The sequence below is a fragment of the Centropristis striata genome, chromosome 12 (genome assembly GCF_030273125.1).
Source record: "Centropristis striata isolate RG_2023a ecotype Rhode Island chromosome 12, C.striata_1.0, whole genome shotgun sequence".
In the NCBI taxonomy this organism is placed as follows: Eukaryota; Metazoa; Chordata; class Actinopteri; order Perciformes; family Serranidae; genus Centropristis; species Centropristis striata.
The window spans coordinates 29,616,171-29,633,154 of NC_081528.1; the positions used below are offsets into that span (position 1 = coordinate 29,616,171).

Sequence of the window (16,984 nt, forward strand, 5' to 3'; positions counted from 1 at the left end):
ACATTCCCTTCCAACTGTATGGTGTCATGGAGGTGTTAGGGTTATTGTATCAGTGGCCTTGGGTATGATGGAACTGCTATGAAATGGCTGTAACTCTGGGGGAAAGACATCCCTGGTGTATGTGGGCCTAGAAATGTGGTTAGACGTTTGTCAGCTGTAAGGCATTTTAACTTTGCAATCAGCTTACACACATGCATACAGTACGCTATCACACACACACACACACACACACACACACACACACACACACACACACAAGACAGAAACACTTCACATTAAGTTGTTCTGACAAGGTCAGGTTTTAAACTGTACGGATGTGTCAGTGAGTCGGGGTGAACGTGCACTGATGAGAATTAGGAGTGAAAGATGAACAAGCACATGGGTTTGGCCACATGATAGCCCACTGTACACAGGCACATCTGATCTAAGGTCAGCACAGTACTGAATGCCACAGCTGTTTATACCAATATTATCAAAGCACTTATGCCATTTTCCACTCCAAGGTACGGCTCAACTGGCCTCTACTAGACTTGCTCTTTTTAGGTGGGGAGCTGCCTAAACCATTTTCATCCCTTAGTACTTTCTGTATCACTATAAGTTTGATAAACACTTGAGATCTAATCCACCCACTGTTTTTCCAGTCTTGTCTTATTGTCTATGTGGCCTTGTCTATGTCTTATCTCTGTAAATACCAGACAGGAAACAAGAATCATTGTCTGGAACATATCCAGCTGTACAGTACAGGTACAGCATGTACAGTCCGAGTATGTTGTCTCTCTTTGTCATTTTCTGTCTGAATCACACAGACAAACAGTCCAAATAAAAACTAGCTCCTGTGCACTGAGCAGCCCACCTGTTTCCACTGCCTGGAGATGACCTCATGCAATGACATCATAAGCAAAAATTAAGTGTTTCACTACAACAGACAAGACTATTAGGACTGACACTACTGTAACCACTGTAAAATAATGACTTGATGTTGTAGAGATACACCTACTTATAACGGCTTTATTATAAATATTACCAGTAGTTATTATCCATTGTGATTCAAGTTTACCTAACCCCACGCTCTCTGTACTGCATATGCAACCTTATTTATTCCCTTTCACACAGTCATTCTACCACATTTTTCACACAATTTGTCCAAATTTAACTGCAGTTTGTTAGAGAAGTGAAAAACAGTGTAATTTGAACAGCAACACTGTAAGTGTTCCCCACACAGACAGAGATATCCACTACAGCATACCAGCTCATTCATCCATCTGTCCATCCTTCCATATGTCCAGTCAAATGGTGCTTTGTCTCTATGTGAGTGGCCAATCAGTGGGACAGTCTGTTAACGAGTCCAGGCCTCTTAATGAGCTCCTCATCTCTCCATCTAGTCAGTCAGTCAGTGGACTGTGGCCTGAATAAGTCCCATTGTTCCACTCAGCGTCAGCTTCAGCTTTATTAAACTCCTCTCTCAGAATCTACCATCACTTCACTTCATCGACTCAAACCTGAGAGCAATCTGATTTTTTTGAACACCGTTCTTCTACTGTTTGCATAAAATGTGCCTTATATCAGTACAATCAGCTGTGTGTATCACCACCATGAATCAATAATACTATTGTGTGTCCAACACTCCAGCCATAGGGCCTGCTGAGAGCAGGAAACCGCAGCTGGAAGTCAACCATTACACACACACGCAGGGTAGGGAAATCCATCAGGACATCTGAGAGGAAACAACATAAATATCTTCACACAAACACATAAACACAGCGAGTCACAGCTGAAAGAAGGGGAAACTCAGAGGAAGTGACAAGCATCTACAAACAAACATCCGAGGCCAGAGACAAAGACAGGAAGACTGATAATGACAAAAATTAATACAGAAAATTTGAGTAACAAGATCATAATGAGAGAAAAAAAGAGATTAAACTATGAGTAAAAGCTTAAACTGTGCGTACACATATAACTGTACATATGCACAGTTATTCAAAGACACATACTACAGAGCAGATGAACATCTAATCGCAATGGTATATAATCTTAAAGACTGATAATCCACTTAGTCTGGGACAAGACTAGTGACCTAGTGACAGTATCATGTCACTAGGTCAGTGTGTGCCTGCGTGTGTGTATTTTAGAGGGATGGAGAGCCGGTGAGGGAGCGTGTATGTGTGTGTGTGTGTGTGTGTGTGTGTGTGTGTGCATCCGTGCTATAATAGCTACACTGCCAGCTGCGCTCCAGCCAATAGAATCAGCCATAGCTATGTTGACATCATGGCTGATTCATAAAATGGGGTCTGGTGTGCAGATTGTAAAATGGCTGCTATGTGGTTTCCACATGCAGAGCCGGCTCATTTCATTTATGAGCCGATGGCACCTCTAGTGGCGGCTATGGCGCACTGCACCATGTTACACTTAGTCATTGTGGGGGAGGAGAGGAGATGACAGAGGCAGAACACATGTGTGGCGAGACACACACACACAAACATACACAAGCACATAAGGACACACTAGTGGAGTGTCGACATCTTAACATCCACATGTTTTATCGTGCCAGCTGCCTTTTTGTTATACTGTGACACAAAGAAGGCTCCTTTTGTGGAAACAAATCACTACCACTCCTGCTACTACACACACACACACACACACACACACACACACACACACACACACACACACACTTTCCTGGAACACACCCCCGCCCCCCCCCCCCCTCGTCTCCCCGACAGCTGCTTGGCACTGAGGGATGATGTTGGGGGGGTTAGGCCTGTGTATGTGTGTGCCTGTGCACGCAGACATGCCTGCGTGCGCCATGAAAGAAAAACTAAATTCTTCCAATTTCTGACTTCTGTTTTTAATTAAGTGGAAAGACAGAAAAAGCCGAGAGATGGAGGGGGAGAGGAGGCGAAGGAGGGCTGCACAGAATCATGAGGAGCCAAGTCATGCAGAGGTCTCTGTCAATATATAACTGTGTGTGTGTGTCCGTCTCTGTCTGCACAAAGAGGAGTCTGTTTATCAGTCAGCAGACCTGAGTGTGTCCTTCAACCCCCCCTCCCTCCTATTCCCTTCCTCTCTCGTTCCCTCACTCCTTAAAAGGAGAAAATGTGTGGTGGGGAAGGTGATGTGTAGCCAGGCTTGGACAAAGAAAGGAAAAAGATGGAAAAGACAGATGGAAAGAAAGATTAAAGAACAAGATATTTAGGAACACAAACAGAGAGACAAACAAAAGAGGGGAAAAATTGTATAGTACACTTTCATCCCTGATCACTTTGAACTACAGGCTCAACTCAAAGAATAGTTTGTCCTCTCCTAGAAAGCTCTTTTCAATCTCTTCTCCTTTTCATGTAGTCTATTCATCCTCTCATCACCACTCCCTGCCTGTGGAGTGCTGCAGTTTATTTTTAACCCACTAAAAGCTTTCAGATGATGTGCTCTATTGTATATCTATAGCACCAAATGTGTTTTCCATGGGCCCTCTGGTGGCAAGCTAGGAGAAAAGCACAACATTAACTTTATATAACTCCAAACTAACTTTTTTCCATTCAGCATTCCAGGGCTGGAGATCGTCTAAACTGGAAGAAGGGAGAGGGTTTATAGTTTCAACATCAATATCTCGGGGGGTAAGCAGTTCTTTGGAAAATTTTGCTGAGGTTGCCCAATTGAAAGAACCACACAGAGACACAAACAAATCTTTTGCCAAGTGTCTACGTCAACATAAACCAAACACATTTCATGGAAACTTAATAAGTACATCTTCTGTTTTTGCTTTTCGAAAGTTTGCTTTAAGAATGTTAAGTACTAAAAGTGAGATGTGAAATGAGACAAAGAAAGAATGAAAGGGAGGGGGGCATAAAGTTCTTTGTTTAAACTAAACAGAAGGCCAAAACTATGGCAGACAGAAGGACAGCTGTAGCCTCCGTCCCTTTAAACTTTAAATGTCCAACATTCTGTCACTCTCTATATAAGTGTGTGTGTGTGTGTGTCTCAGTGTGCGTGTGTGTTACAATGTAAGCAAGTTTGACAGAAGAAGAATAAGGGGGTTTCCACGGTAACCTCGGGTCTGAAAGAGCCCCTTCATCCTGTTTTTCACTGTGAAAGGAAATGAGGAGAAAAAAAATCCCGACTGTGTGTGTGTGAGAGAGCATGAGTGTGTGCGTGTGATTGTGTGAAAAGGACCAGATGGCAGGGTGGGGCAGGGAGGAGGGGGGACAGGGGCAGGATGTGGGAGGGCCAGGATGCAGGGGGAGGGCTTGTGGGCGGGGCTAAGACTGTGCTCCCTTGCGCTCCCCTGGTGCATGAACAGTGTAACTGCACCTTAGATTTTCTGAATTGAACCAAGTTACATATAAACACACTACATTTGATTTAGAAACATATAAAAAATAGCCATTATTTAAGCCAAAAATATCTGGAGAATCTAGAGACAGAATTTATTATTGCTTTCAGCTCATTAGACTTATCTGTTGGCTCTCAGGAACACACTTTCAACAAAGACTGAAGGCACCACACTTCTGAAACTCCTGTTTTCAAAAGGAAGTTTCCAATAAAGTATTTTAAATCTCATGCCAAGAAGAATAATTTCATTAGAATGTATAAAACATAATTTGATTATTTATTGGTTTTACACAGTAAAATTGCGCATATAATAACAACATATTCCATTTGATTATATTCTAAATTATAATTCTATTATCATCAAATGGCTCTGGCTTTTTAAATATTAAATATTGGCAACATAGCATCTTGTATCAGTAATTTAAGGTCCATTCAGTAATGTTTGAACATATAAATTATAGGTATATATGACAATTTTGACTATTAAATTGTTGGTCAGTGAAATAAACGGCTTGTCAGTTGTGACAGCAGGTTGCGAACTTCTTCTGAATTTTGATTTGTTTGTTTACATTTGGATGACAGACAACTTTAAAATACTTGGAGCAAAATCTAATACCAAATACCAAAGACATTTAGTATATATTAAGTACCTGAAAAGGGTAATTTTCTTTAAGCCCCACAATTTGAGATATTAATCCTGCAAATTATTAAAAAGTGTTATTGTAGTGTTCTGTAATATATATTAGTACATATTTTTTATTTATCTCAATATAGTGACTACAGGAGGAACAAAGTGAGTCCCTCAGTTAATGTTCATGTGTGGAGTCACAGTGCCCTCCACTGGAGAAAATGGTGTACTGCTGCTAGATGGCGCAAGGCTGGCAAACCCCTACACATGGGTACAGTGTTTATTACCTTCACACTCCACCTCACTCTCCATCCAAGTTGTGTGTGAGTGAGTGTGTGGATAAAAGAAAGAGCGGAGACAAAAGCTAAAAGAAAGATTATAATGATTGTGTAATGTGCATGTGATGGTTTAAAGGGTAGGGGAGACAGAGGTGAGGAGAGTGGGCATACATGGGAGAGGGGACAGAGGTTTGGAAACAGTGGGTCTGTATGTGTATGTGTCGGTGTTGTTCTCTCAGGGCCATTCTGACCTCTCTATGCTCTTCTGGCCATGAAGGTCTTCAGCGATGACGCACACACGGCACGTAACGGCATCACTGATGAGACACACATACACACTCACACAGAGTATGCTGCCTGCATTGCTGATAAGGTGCACTACAGTCAACACACCGACACAGCACTACCTTGAACTCGTATTCGCACTTGCTGAAACCACACAAACAGCCCATAAATCCCCATAGCAAATAACAGAGGACACAGACACACAGACACACAGACACACACACACACACACACACACACACACACACACACACACACACAGAGGTGAGCTGCTGGTGTGCTTATTAAATCAGTCCTATATCAGCCAGTCTCCTTGGGACAGCAGAAAAGATTTACTACAGCAATTACACTGGCTAATTACAAGGAGGAGAGAAAGAGGGAGCGAGGGAGCGAGGGCGAGCTACAGAGTGTAAAGTAGAGAAGGAAATCAAATCAAAGGGAGTAAGAGCAAATAAAGGTGTGAAAACTGAGACGATGAGGGAGCAAATAAAAGGGAGAGAGATAGAGAGAAGTTAGTTTAAAGGACAAAGACGATGAGGATGCGACCTTGGAGCCATCCATAATACCTGAGCCTTGAATTGGGTACATGGAGACGACACAAAAACACAAAAGTTCAATGTTCACACTCATAAAATCAGCTGTGTGTGTGTTTGTATATGCTTGGCTGACTAACTGAGTGACTCACTGAGTATGTAAGTAGTTTTTCTGTGGTACTCTGGTAGTCTGTGTGGCGCTTTGGTGTTTGTTATTCACAGTGTAAAACGTCCTTGAAGCTGCACTGGCCTTCACAGCACAGTGCTCCCTCTACGGGGAGGAGAGTGAACTACATCATTAAGCAGGCTCGCTCAATGTTACACCGGGTATCAATCAACCCTGATCCCTGTTCCTAGCGCTGTGGATGACACGCAGTGACATTTGCAGACACATACTTTACGTATGTGTGTGTGTGTATGAGACTGACTGATGAGATTAGTGTTCTGACAGACAGCTATCTATGAAGGTCTGACAATCTCATATTTGAATTTGGCCTTGGATAGGAGGCAATTAAGAACAGCTAATAACTTGATACTTCATCATTCCTATTAGAAAAAGATGAGTTAGCACCCCAACATAACCTTCACTAAACCAGGAGGGAGGGGGTTCACAAGCTCTTGCTCATGGACACTTCATCCTGTCAGATACTTGAACTTAGGTCATGCAGCTGAATGTTACTCTCTCTATGTACAGTTCCACCTGCCTGCCAAATGTACTGACATTTCCCTGCTTGTCAAGTGTACCGTCCATCCTGACCGCTTCTATGACATACGCACAACCATGCAGAAAGTCTCATTTACATGAGCACAGAGGTGGAAATGAAAACTTATAAATTGGGTTTCTATCTCAATTAAAAAGTTAGATGAACTGTAACACACATGCACCCCATGAGGCCCATTTTGCCCAGGGCAAAAAGGATTAGGTGCTGCGCTCCTGTCAGCCCTCAAATATTCATTATTACCTTATGGAAAGATAGCAGACAGAGCGAGTGGGAGCAAGAAGAAGCTAGAAAAAGGGAGAGTGTAAAAAAAGAGCATGAGTAAGTGATAGAGAGGCACTTTATGAATACAAGCAGTCCTGACTTATGCAAAGCAAAATAGATGAAAGGAGGACAGGAAAAAATGGAGGTCTACACGGTGTCATGCCATGGAGGACAGTTAAAAGCTCGTTGCAGGGGCTAGAGCACACACTCATCCTCTGTTAATCCCTCAGTTTCTGTCCTCTCTTCTCCAACCATCCATCCCTTCACTCGTCTTTATCTCTGCTCCAGTGATGAGGACAAAGAAAAGCACTCACTCATTTGCTCCCTCCTTACCCAGTTCTCTCTCCCCCCCACCCACCCTCCTTTCTCCTTCTCTTGGTCTCTTCAGGCAATGCTCGCAGGCCTGATTAGCAATTGTGACTTGACCGCATGGTGGAAAGATTGGCACGCATGCACTAACACACACAGGAGCATGTACACACACATATGTACACGCATACACACATATGTGGCAAAGAAGAGGACAAGGGCCAGTTTTGCTAGGTCTAATTACCCCCTGAGCAAGGCCCGGAGGGGCCGGAGAGGAGGAGGGAGTTTTGCCTTTTCTAATGTCAGCCATCGCTCGCAGGACATACACACTCATAGACACTTGAGAAAGTGTGTCTGACTAGAGGCAAAAAGATTGGTCTGTTTTCTGGTCCTTGTCACAGTGGATTTTTTCAGCCAACATGTTAATATGACAAAGCCAAGGAAGCTAGAGATGAGAGAAGAGGAAAATATAAAAGGAAAAAGATATAAGGAAAGCAATGCTGTAGGAGAGATAAAGGGGATGAATAGCAAAATGGAGAAATTGCGAAGGGAGGCAGTATTGTGAGGGAAACTGTGGAGCAAAAAAGATGAGAGGCAGGGATGAGGAGAAAGACAGTGTGATATGGTCAACAGTAAGAAGAAAGAGGGTATGAGAGCCCAGTTTCAGAAAGACTTTGCTTCAATTGATGATTAACGCTCTAGTCGTCTCCATACACATGCAAATCCATAGCTTTCTATTTGAACTAGAATTTGGTGAATTTTATTTACTACTTTGAATCACTAGAAAACAGGAGAGTGTAGCGATCCTGCAATCCACACCACTGAGAACACAGTGAACACTTCTTTGCATTTGTGTATTTGAACCTTTCTCTTTGTTGCAAAAGCTTTGGGAAAACTACTGCAGGTGTTTGAAATACATCAATAACACTGGATCATAGTCAAACTAAGTAGCTGGAGGGGGATGACAACCATGATCTGGCAACCTCCACCTCTGCGTGGGAACCTGGGGAAAAGTCTCTCTCATCAAAGATCCATTGGGGTGCTGCAGGGTTTCCAGTTTGTGAAATCAGTTTTACCCCATCCCCCAAAGAGAAAAAAACACAACCCCCCAGATAAACTACACTAGAGAAACAGATATTTAAACAGAGAGACAGACGTGCAAATCCTCTTCCAGAACATCTGTCTGCTGGCCTCTCTCAGGAATTGGCTGTAGCTGCGGCTGGACAAAAAGACACACACATGCATGCACACAAATACACACACACAAAAAACCACATACACAAGTACACACCTAATCCCACAATGTGCTTAGTGAGCCATCAGGGGACGTGTTGCCAATCAGACAGCTATGTGAGGCTGGGCGAATGAAAACAATCAAAGAACAACACACAATATGGCTAAGAGACTGGCACGCAGGTGGCGTGTGTGTGTGTGTGTGTGTGTGTGTGTGTGTGATTGAGTTCAGATCCATACACACATAATGCCAACCAGAAACCAGCCTCTGTGCTCACCTAATGCATTCCTAGAGGGAATGTGTGTGCAGAGAATTTCTGGGTCTTCTGTAACTAAAAATTATTGATGGCAAGAGTGGCATATTCAGGATAAGAATCAATGTTTTAGGATTTTGCTTTGCAAATCTCTAGACGAAAGCATCTGCAAAATGAATGTAATGAAAGGATTATCTTTGCACTGCAGAGCTGCTCTCCCGTTCAACCTGCAGGCTGACCTGAATGGGATTTGTTTTTCTTTTATTATTTAAACAATAGGACGGTAGAGTACTGGTATATATACACTCTCTACAATGGCAGTCTTGAGTGCAATCTTATGCTTTAAATATAGTAGTATGACAATGAGACACAAGTTGTCAAATACTAGAATTTGCCTTTAAGGTTTGACAGTAAGTCAATGGAATGCTCCCGAAATGCTGTAAAACAAGAGTGAGTATTTTTCTTCATTCTACCTGTTGTTTGTTAGCTAGCATGCGTGTGCATGTCTAGCGAGCTATTGCTCCTCTCCTCTGTCTTGTCTTTTCTCACGGCTCAGTGAGTGTGTCAGACTGCATTGGCCTTCTTTCAGAAGCTACTCAGAGATGGCAGCACCATTAAAATTTAACCCACTATCTCACCACTCACCACACACTGACAAGAGAGGGGCAGAGATAGCCAGGCAGGCATACAAGGATATACAGGCATGTCTCTAACCACAGATTTGCACACACACAAAAACACACTCTCATCCCAAGGAGTGTGTGAGATGTGATTGCAAGAGATGGGGAGCGATGGAGCGAAAGATCCTATACAGATGGAAAGTAAAGAATAAGATGGAACAGATTACAGCTTGAAAACCACACACGTACACACCCATCTGATGCATAGACGGCTCTGGAAATGAGTGACATCAATTCAGCAGGGGAAATGGAGAATGTGTATGAGCCTCGCGTCTTATCAGTCTACACTATCCCTCTCTCTAAATCCACATTTCCACACTTTCTATTACTTTCTCCCTCATCAGCTCCGGCTTCTCACTCCTTCACAGGCAATCCCTCTTTTAGTTTCCCTCCCTCTGATTTCTAAATCTATCAGTCTTTCTGTTCAATATTTTTTGACACAATGCTTTTTCATCTCTCTCCGTCTCCAGTTTTTGTACCGCTCTCTCTCTTTCTGTTCCTGTCCTTTTCTGCCCCAGTGGAGTGTGGGATAGCAGGCAGTGCTGGGAGGCCCACGGTCTCTTAATTAAGAAGCAAGGCGGAACGAGGCCACAGTTAACAAGGACACACACAGACATTTGCATTGCTTTACTTGTAAGGACCCGCATTGTCTACAGGCCCCAAAGCTAAAGTTAACCATCAGCTCCACATGCCTGACCTGAGCCTGTGCCCTCTAACACTGATTAAGACCTGATTAAAATGTTAACCATAAATCCTTGCCTTAATCCTGCACCTTAAAAAATTTGAAACAGTAGAAATGTCTTCATGTTGGAATACTGTCCTGTCCTTACACGTAAAGTCTAAAACTGAAATTCTTCCTCACAGAGATAGAAGCACAAGAATAGACACACGAAAATAAGCACTCAGTTCTCACAAAGAAGAGCAACAGACACTGTAAAAGACCATTGTGCTCAGGTCACACACACACACACACACACACACACACACACACGATTTCCTCTTTCACACATCACAACACCTAATCAGAGGCTGAGGACCTGGGTTGAAATCTGCGGGGCTAGGACTCAATCAGCTAGTGCAATCAGACACAGGACACACACCCACATACACGCACACCCACATACACACACAAACACAGAGCTACAATTACACACAGGGACGACACACACGTAATAAGCCCTGAGCTGACGGACGAGAGGAAGGCCATTACATTATTCAGTCTACCTCATCACCACTGTAAGCAACACACACACACACACACACACACAGAGGAGGCGGAATGGAAGTAGCTATTTTGAGAGTGCGTGCGTCCGTTCTCTGCGAAGGTGACTTTGGGCTGGCTGGAGTTGTAATTGGGTACACATACAAATGCCTTTTTCTTTCTCTTCCCCACGTTCGCTTCAAAGTCTCTCTTTTCTTCCCGCCATGATCCCCCTCTTTCCCTCACCGCAGCCCCCGAACGTGATTACATTTCCGACATGAGTGAGGGGTGAAGAGAGAGAGAGAGAGAGAGAGAGAGAGAGAGAGAGAGAGAGAGAGAGAGAGAGAGAGAGAGAGAGAGAGAGAGAGAGAATGAAGAAAAAAGTGAGAGAGACTGATGATTGACTTGGAAAAACAAAGAGAGGGTAGATAACAGCTCTTGCTCTGGATGGAAAAATAAAGAAACAAATGCGTAGTCACATGGGTACATACATTAGCATTTGCCCCCTGCACACAAAAATGCACACCTATATATACATATATATCATTTACTCGGCAGGGGAGCATGGCAAAGCAGGGGGAAAATACACGAAATGTCACTCAGACTGTCATTCTGATCTTACTGTTGAGACACTTGCATACATATACACACACAAAGTGCAATGGCCATCTCATTTCCTCAGACGAGTGACATTTTCTCCCTCTCTTTTTCTATCTCTACTTTTGCACTCCGTCGCTGTGGTGATAAAATTAGCATTCCTTTCCCTCCTCTGCTTCTCCCTCCCTCGATGGCTGGACAAGAGGTGAGGACCACAGGGACGGAAGAAAGGAGAGGGAAAGAGAAACAAGAAGAAAGATGGGAACAAAAGAAGACATTAAGAGAAAGAGCCTGAGAGAGACGTGAAGACAAAGCAACAAACAGAGAGCAGAGTGCGACAAGCAGAGAAAGAAAAGAGATAGTAAGACAAAGACAGGAAGATGCAAGGAGACGGAGCAGGAGAGAAATAGACAAACAGCAAGTGAACAGGATGCAGACTTGTGGAGAGAATGAAGGGGGAAAATATACCCTCAAGGGATTCTTATCACCATGACAACCCTCTCCTGTCTCCTTTGCTGTCCAGCTGCATGATGAACTCCTGCTACTTTTAGTGGACCTCAGCACAGAAAAAATATCCACTCCTTATTTCAGCCTGATAATCAACCTATGGTGAAATAATGATAAATAAGTTCCAACATACTTTTAGTAACTTACTGAGAATGTGATGTGTGTATTAAGGAACAAAATCAACAGCTGGACAATCATGGTTGAGCTTACTTTGTTTACTCTGCAGAAGTCTGCTTCACGTCCGTGAATGTGGGAGGATGCATAAACCTGCACGTGTGTATGTTTCTACAGGGACAGGGTAGAGGGCCCACAGAGTATAATTAAAAGCCAGAGACACAGAGTCCTTGGGAGCGACTGCAGCAAGAACTTTATGGGGAGTAGGGAAAAAAGAGGGAGGGAGAAACAGAAAAAAAGAAAAGCAAAACTGACCTTTAAAAAACAAAGAGTGAGATGGAGAGAAGCAGTGAGAGATGAGAGAGGTGTAACGGAAGATGGGATAGGAGATGGACTGAATTAGATTATGCCGAATTGAATGCGGCAAAGAAAGACAGAAAAAGTGAGAGAGTGAGCGGGAAAGGAAACATTATTGGACTGAGTTGTTTGTGGGGGAGGGCCAGAGGAAGTAGAGGCAGACAAAGAAAGAGAGAGGGACCGAGACAGAGAGAAAGAGAGAAAGAGAGGGAACGAGAGAATCCTATTCACAAACCTGAAGAACAAAATAATAAGGCTGCCTGACAGCAAATGTCAGCTCAGGGAGGGTAGCAGATGGAGGGAGAGAGAGAGAGAACGAGACAGAGAGAGATACAGGAAGAAGGGAAGAGGGAGGAGGCAGGAGAGGAAAAGAGGAGAAACGAAACATCCAGAAGGAGACAGGTGGGGTTGGAGTGATGGAGACACTTCCCTATCATTGCTCCCTCCAGGAGGAAGGAATACAATCTTTCTGATGCTAAGAAGGCAACACAACGCCAGGAAAGATATTCCCCATTTCCCACTGGAGGGAAACAGAGCCGCCAGGTCAGGCGGGTGAATCCTCATATGATGGTGTATACGTGTGCGTCAATGTGTGTGTGCTTGTACACTAACACATTCATTGCCTGGCTGGCAAATGATGCCCTTGAGCCAACCTTGACTGCTGTTTCACTCTAGCTAAGCTTTGCTTTAATTTCCGAATCAAAAGCAATCTCTTTCTCTCTCCCGTGTTTCTTCATCACGGCTTGATGGTGAGACAGGATCCTGACGGTGTCTCACAATGCTCATGTAGCTTTCCTCTTTTGCTTTTCAGTACTAGCACTTCGCTGACTGAAATATTTTTGCTGAAGTTCAGACAGACAGAGACTTGAAGAAGGGAAGAGTACTGGAGTTCAGTTTTTCCCCATAGAAATCCAGAGCAAGGTATCTTATACCTCCAATTAAGAGGAATATTCCCTCTAAATTACATTTAGTTTTTGTTCTCAAATCATCATCGACAGTGTTACATATATATTATCAGCTAGTTACATAAAGTATATCATCAACTAGTTGCATATATAGTATTACTGCCAGGAGCAAACACGTGTTGGGTAAAAAATAAACAGCATCTACAAGCCAAGTGCTCTTTAAAATAAGCGAGTTGCTTCCCTCAAAGCTGTGGACAAAATAGTTGTTTTACAACCTGCACACATGGCAGCAATGGAAACATGATAGGCTAATATATTGGACAATTTCAATAAGTAGATGGATACTTTATTAATCCGACAGGAAATTCTGAAAAGTTTCAGGAACTAGGATAACCAACAATTTATGCTAGAAAGAAAGAGAAATATAATAAGCCTGATTCTAATCTACAATTCTACGCATTTTTCTATTATTAAAGTATTGAACTTTGGCCAGTCTTTAAAATTTAAACACTCAACAGTGTCAAAAAGCCAAGCAAAATTCAGTGGTGAATTGGATAATATATGCATTTTGTTAGGGTGAACATGAGAAATGTGAATCTAAAAAGGAAATCAAACTTTAATGAGTTAAACAGTTCTTTAATGTTAACCTCAGGTCAATGGGGTAGAGCTGGGGTTATTCAAAAGCATAAATCACAGACTGCACTGGAGTTGAAAAGATACAGATACTGCACAAGATTAAGTTTTTGCATAGCAGTCTCATTGAGCTTCAGGCGTGGTGTATTAGGGCCACACAATTAATCGAAATTATACCAAAATCTCAGTATGGACCAGTGCGACAACCGGATTACAGAGAGGTGTTAAAGGAAAAGTGTAAAGCCTATAAATTGCAATCTCAAGAAAAAGTTATTGCTTTGTACAGATCATTGAGAAAAAATAAAAATCACATCATGATCATTTAAATGTTTTTTTTTGTTTGAAAATCACTCAATCTAATATAATTAATTTTGTCACAATTCTAATATCCATCAAAACAATCGCAATTATTTATTTTTTCAAAAATCTTGCAGCCCTACGTTGTATCTGTTGCAAGAATTCCCATAAAGAAGAATTACTCATGTTTCATCAGTTGCTATGCCAAATCTTCCAATAATAGATGAGACATTTTTAGCTTGCAGCTATTAAGGTAATAGTAAAGTTAAATGACCAACAGGTGGCAGTTCTCTTTTAAGCATAAGTGAGGTCTCCAGGATTCAGAGCTGTGAAGCAGCCTGTCCTGTCAGATTATGAGGCTAACAACTCAATCTGTTACAGTTTAGATCTGTCACCATCATTTACTGGCTGTCAGTCATCATTGACAATTACTTACCGGCAATCTGTCACTATCAGGGGAGAACATACTATGTAGTTGTCACAAATTAACTTTTGAATGTCATGATGCTATTTTCAATTTGAAGTTCTGTTATACAAGTGGCTCATACTGGGTTGATAGTTTCTTCTGCATTTTTAAAAATGAGAACCATGAAAGCCGTTTCTTTTGTGTTCTACTTTAATGAACAATGTTTTCCAGTTGGAAAATAAACAAAGTGCCAAAGTATGTTAATTTTTTTCGTGTTAAATGTTGTTACTAAAAATAAATAAAAACATTTTGGAGCAAGCATTTTCACAAGCTAGGGTTAGACATCGAGAACGGGATCTAATATGCAGATTCCCCTAGGAATCACTACGAAATATAAATTCTGATCCTGCTTTCCTAAACAACTACATATGGTGCTATTTCTTGACTGGACAACACGTAGCAAAGCAAAACATTTGTTTTGTTTAGGCACTAAGGGAAGATCAGTAAGAAGTGCGAGCACACGATTTGCTCGTGCACATGCAAGTTTTCTTCTCTGCTGCAAACTCTGACACCTGTTTGCTGTCAGCAAAGCCACTGTCTTCCTCTCTCTTTCGTTCAGCAACTCAACCACACCCGCACTACACACTGAGCTACACTCTTGTAACACCAGTCATCATTGTCAAGCCAATCGTATGTTTTTCTGCAAGACGCAATGAATGACGGTGACCCCTCTATCTTATGCATTCACATGATTTTAGCTGTGACCTCTTTTGTGGATCAGAAAACATGATTCTTTGTAAATTTTGAGTTTGTTTTCTAAACTCTAGCTTGGTGGAAATGTCTCCTTTTAACATCAAAGCTTTGACTAAGGTCAATAATATCTGCATAAAGTACTTCTGCTATTCCAAACACCATTGTAAACTATCACAATTTATTCGACATATCCATTTGTCTTGCACGTAACATCCCCCATTAGAAAGTGAAATTTCTGAAGAACCATAGCACTCACATTTCCTTTGTAACTGTATTTCTCATATTATAAAACCTACTTGCATTTAAATTTCAATATGTCCAATAAAAGAACTCTTAATATGTGGAAACCGCTATGCTGTTCAAAAAATAATAACTGTACAGTACATGTTCACATTTGGATTATACTTTAAGGATTAAATGTGTGTGAGTATTGCAAATTTCAACTAGGGAAGAAAATCTTGACAATTATCTCAACTTCCCCTGGGATAATAGCAGGCATTCATCCCTGAGCTATATCTCTATAAGAAGGTCAAAAAGAGATAGAGGTTATCAACTACTTAAAAAGCTGTCCCTGCATTTTCCCATAAACCACAGTCTCACCATCACACCTAAACCGTCCTCCTCAGTAAGGACATCTTCCCAATCACTTGTTCTCCCGTTCTCTCCCTCCCCTCATCTCTCTCTCTCGCTACACCCAGTGAGTAATGGCGGGAGCAAAGGATAGTGGCAGAGAGCTATAAAAGTGTAATTTGCTCCATTTTCCTTGGGAAACCAAATTCACTTTCTGTCCTGCGTTACAATCTGTTAACATTCAGATGGCCAGCATTGCAGACAGCGCATTACCCGCCTACACTCGCTACTAATGACCCTCACACAGAGTGCACACATACACACATTCATGAGCGAGGAGTGCAAGGACACACAAGCTATGAGTGTATAAAAAGTACAAAGTGTATACGCGTACACTTGCATGTGCACACGCCAACACACAAAGACACAAATTTGGGTTATAATGGACTTTGAAAGGGCAAAAAGGGGATGGTGAAGGCAAGAGAGAGGGGTTACAAAGAGAAAAGGTAGATGGGATGAAATTCTGTGTGGAGAGGCTAAGTATGTTTCTCTGAATTAAATTAAATAACTTGTTCGAGTCCACATTTTCCTCCTGAAGGAGAAAAAGAAGCTCTCTGCTGCCACACAAGCCTTTCTCCTCCTCTAATCTGCCTGTCCTACTCTAATTCTCTCAAAGTCTTGTTCGCATGTTCTTTCTCTAGCTTTCCCTTCCTTTCTTTTTCCTCCTTGGTGTAAATCTCCCAAACTCTCGTTCTCTAACTCCATCTCTTTGTCTCCTTGTTCACTCCTTAGGATTCCTGTCTCTTTCTTTCCCTCACTTGTTCGCCGATTCGCTCTCACACTCTCATCTCATCATCCCACCCTCACAGCCATACTTTCTCTCTTTCTCTATCCTTCTCCTCCATTTCCACCACTCCTCTCTCAGGGAGCTAATAGCCTCCTCCTTTGTTCTTGGAGAACAGCAGGGAACAATGGCGGAGTGGGGCTTGTCGTTGTGGCAACAGGCATGAGACAAGAGAGAGAGAGGGAGGGAGACAAAGAAGAAAGTCAGAGAGAGAAAGAGCAAGCACAGAGGGGATGCTGGTTGTTAGCCGGGCGGCAGGGAAGCGAGCGCTGGCTAATTACACTCGTTTCT

General features: G+C 42.3%; 1 protein-coding gene across 1 annotated transcript in view; it reads right to left on the bottom strand.

Annotated features, from left to right (window-relative positions):
- LOC131981438 (protein diaphanous homolog 1) overlaps positions 1 to 16,984 on the bottom strand; it is an 81,504-nt gene that overhangs the window by 399 nt on the left and 64,121 nt on the right. The gene's annotated exons all lie outside the window — the stretch shown is intronic.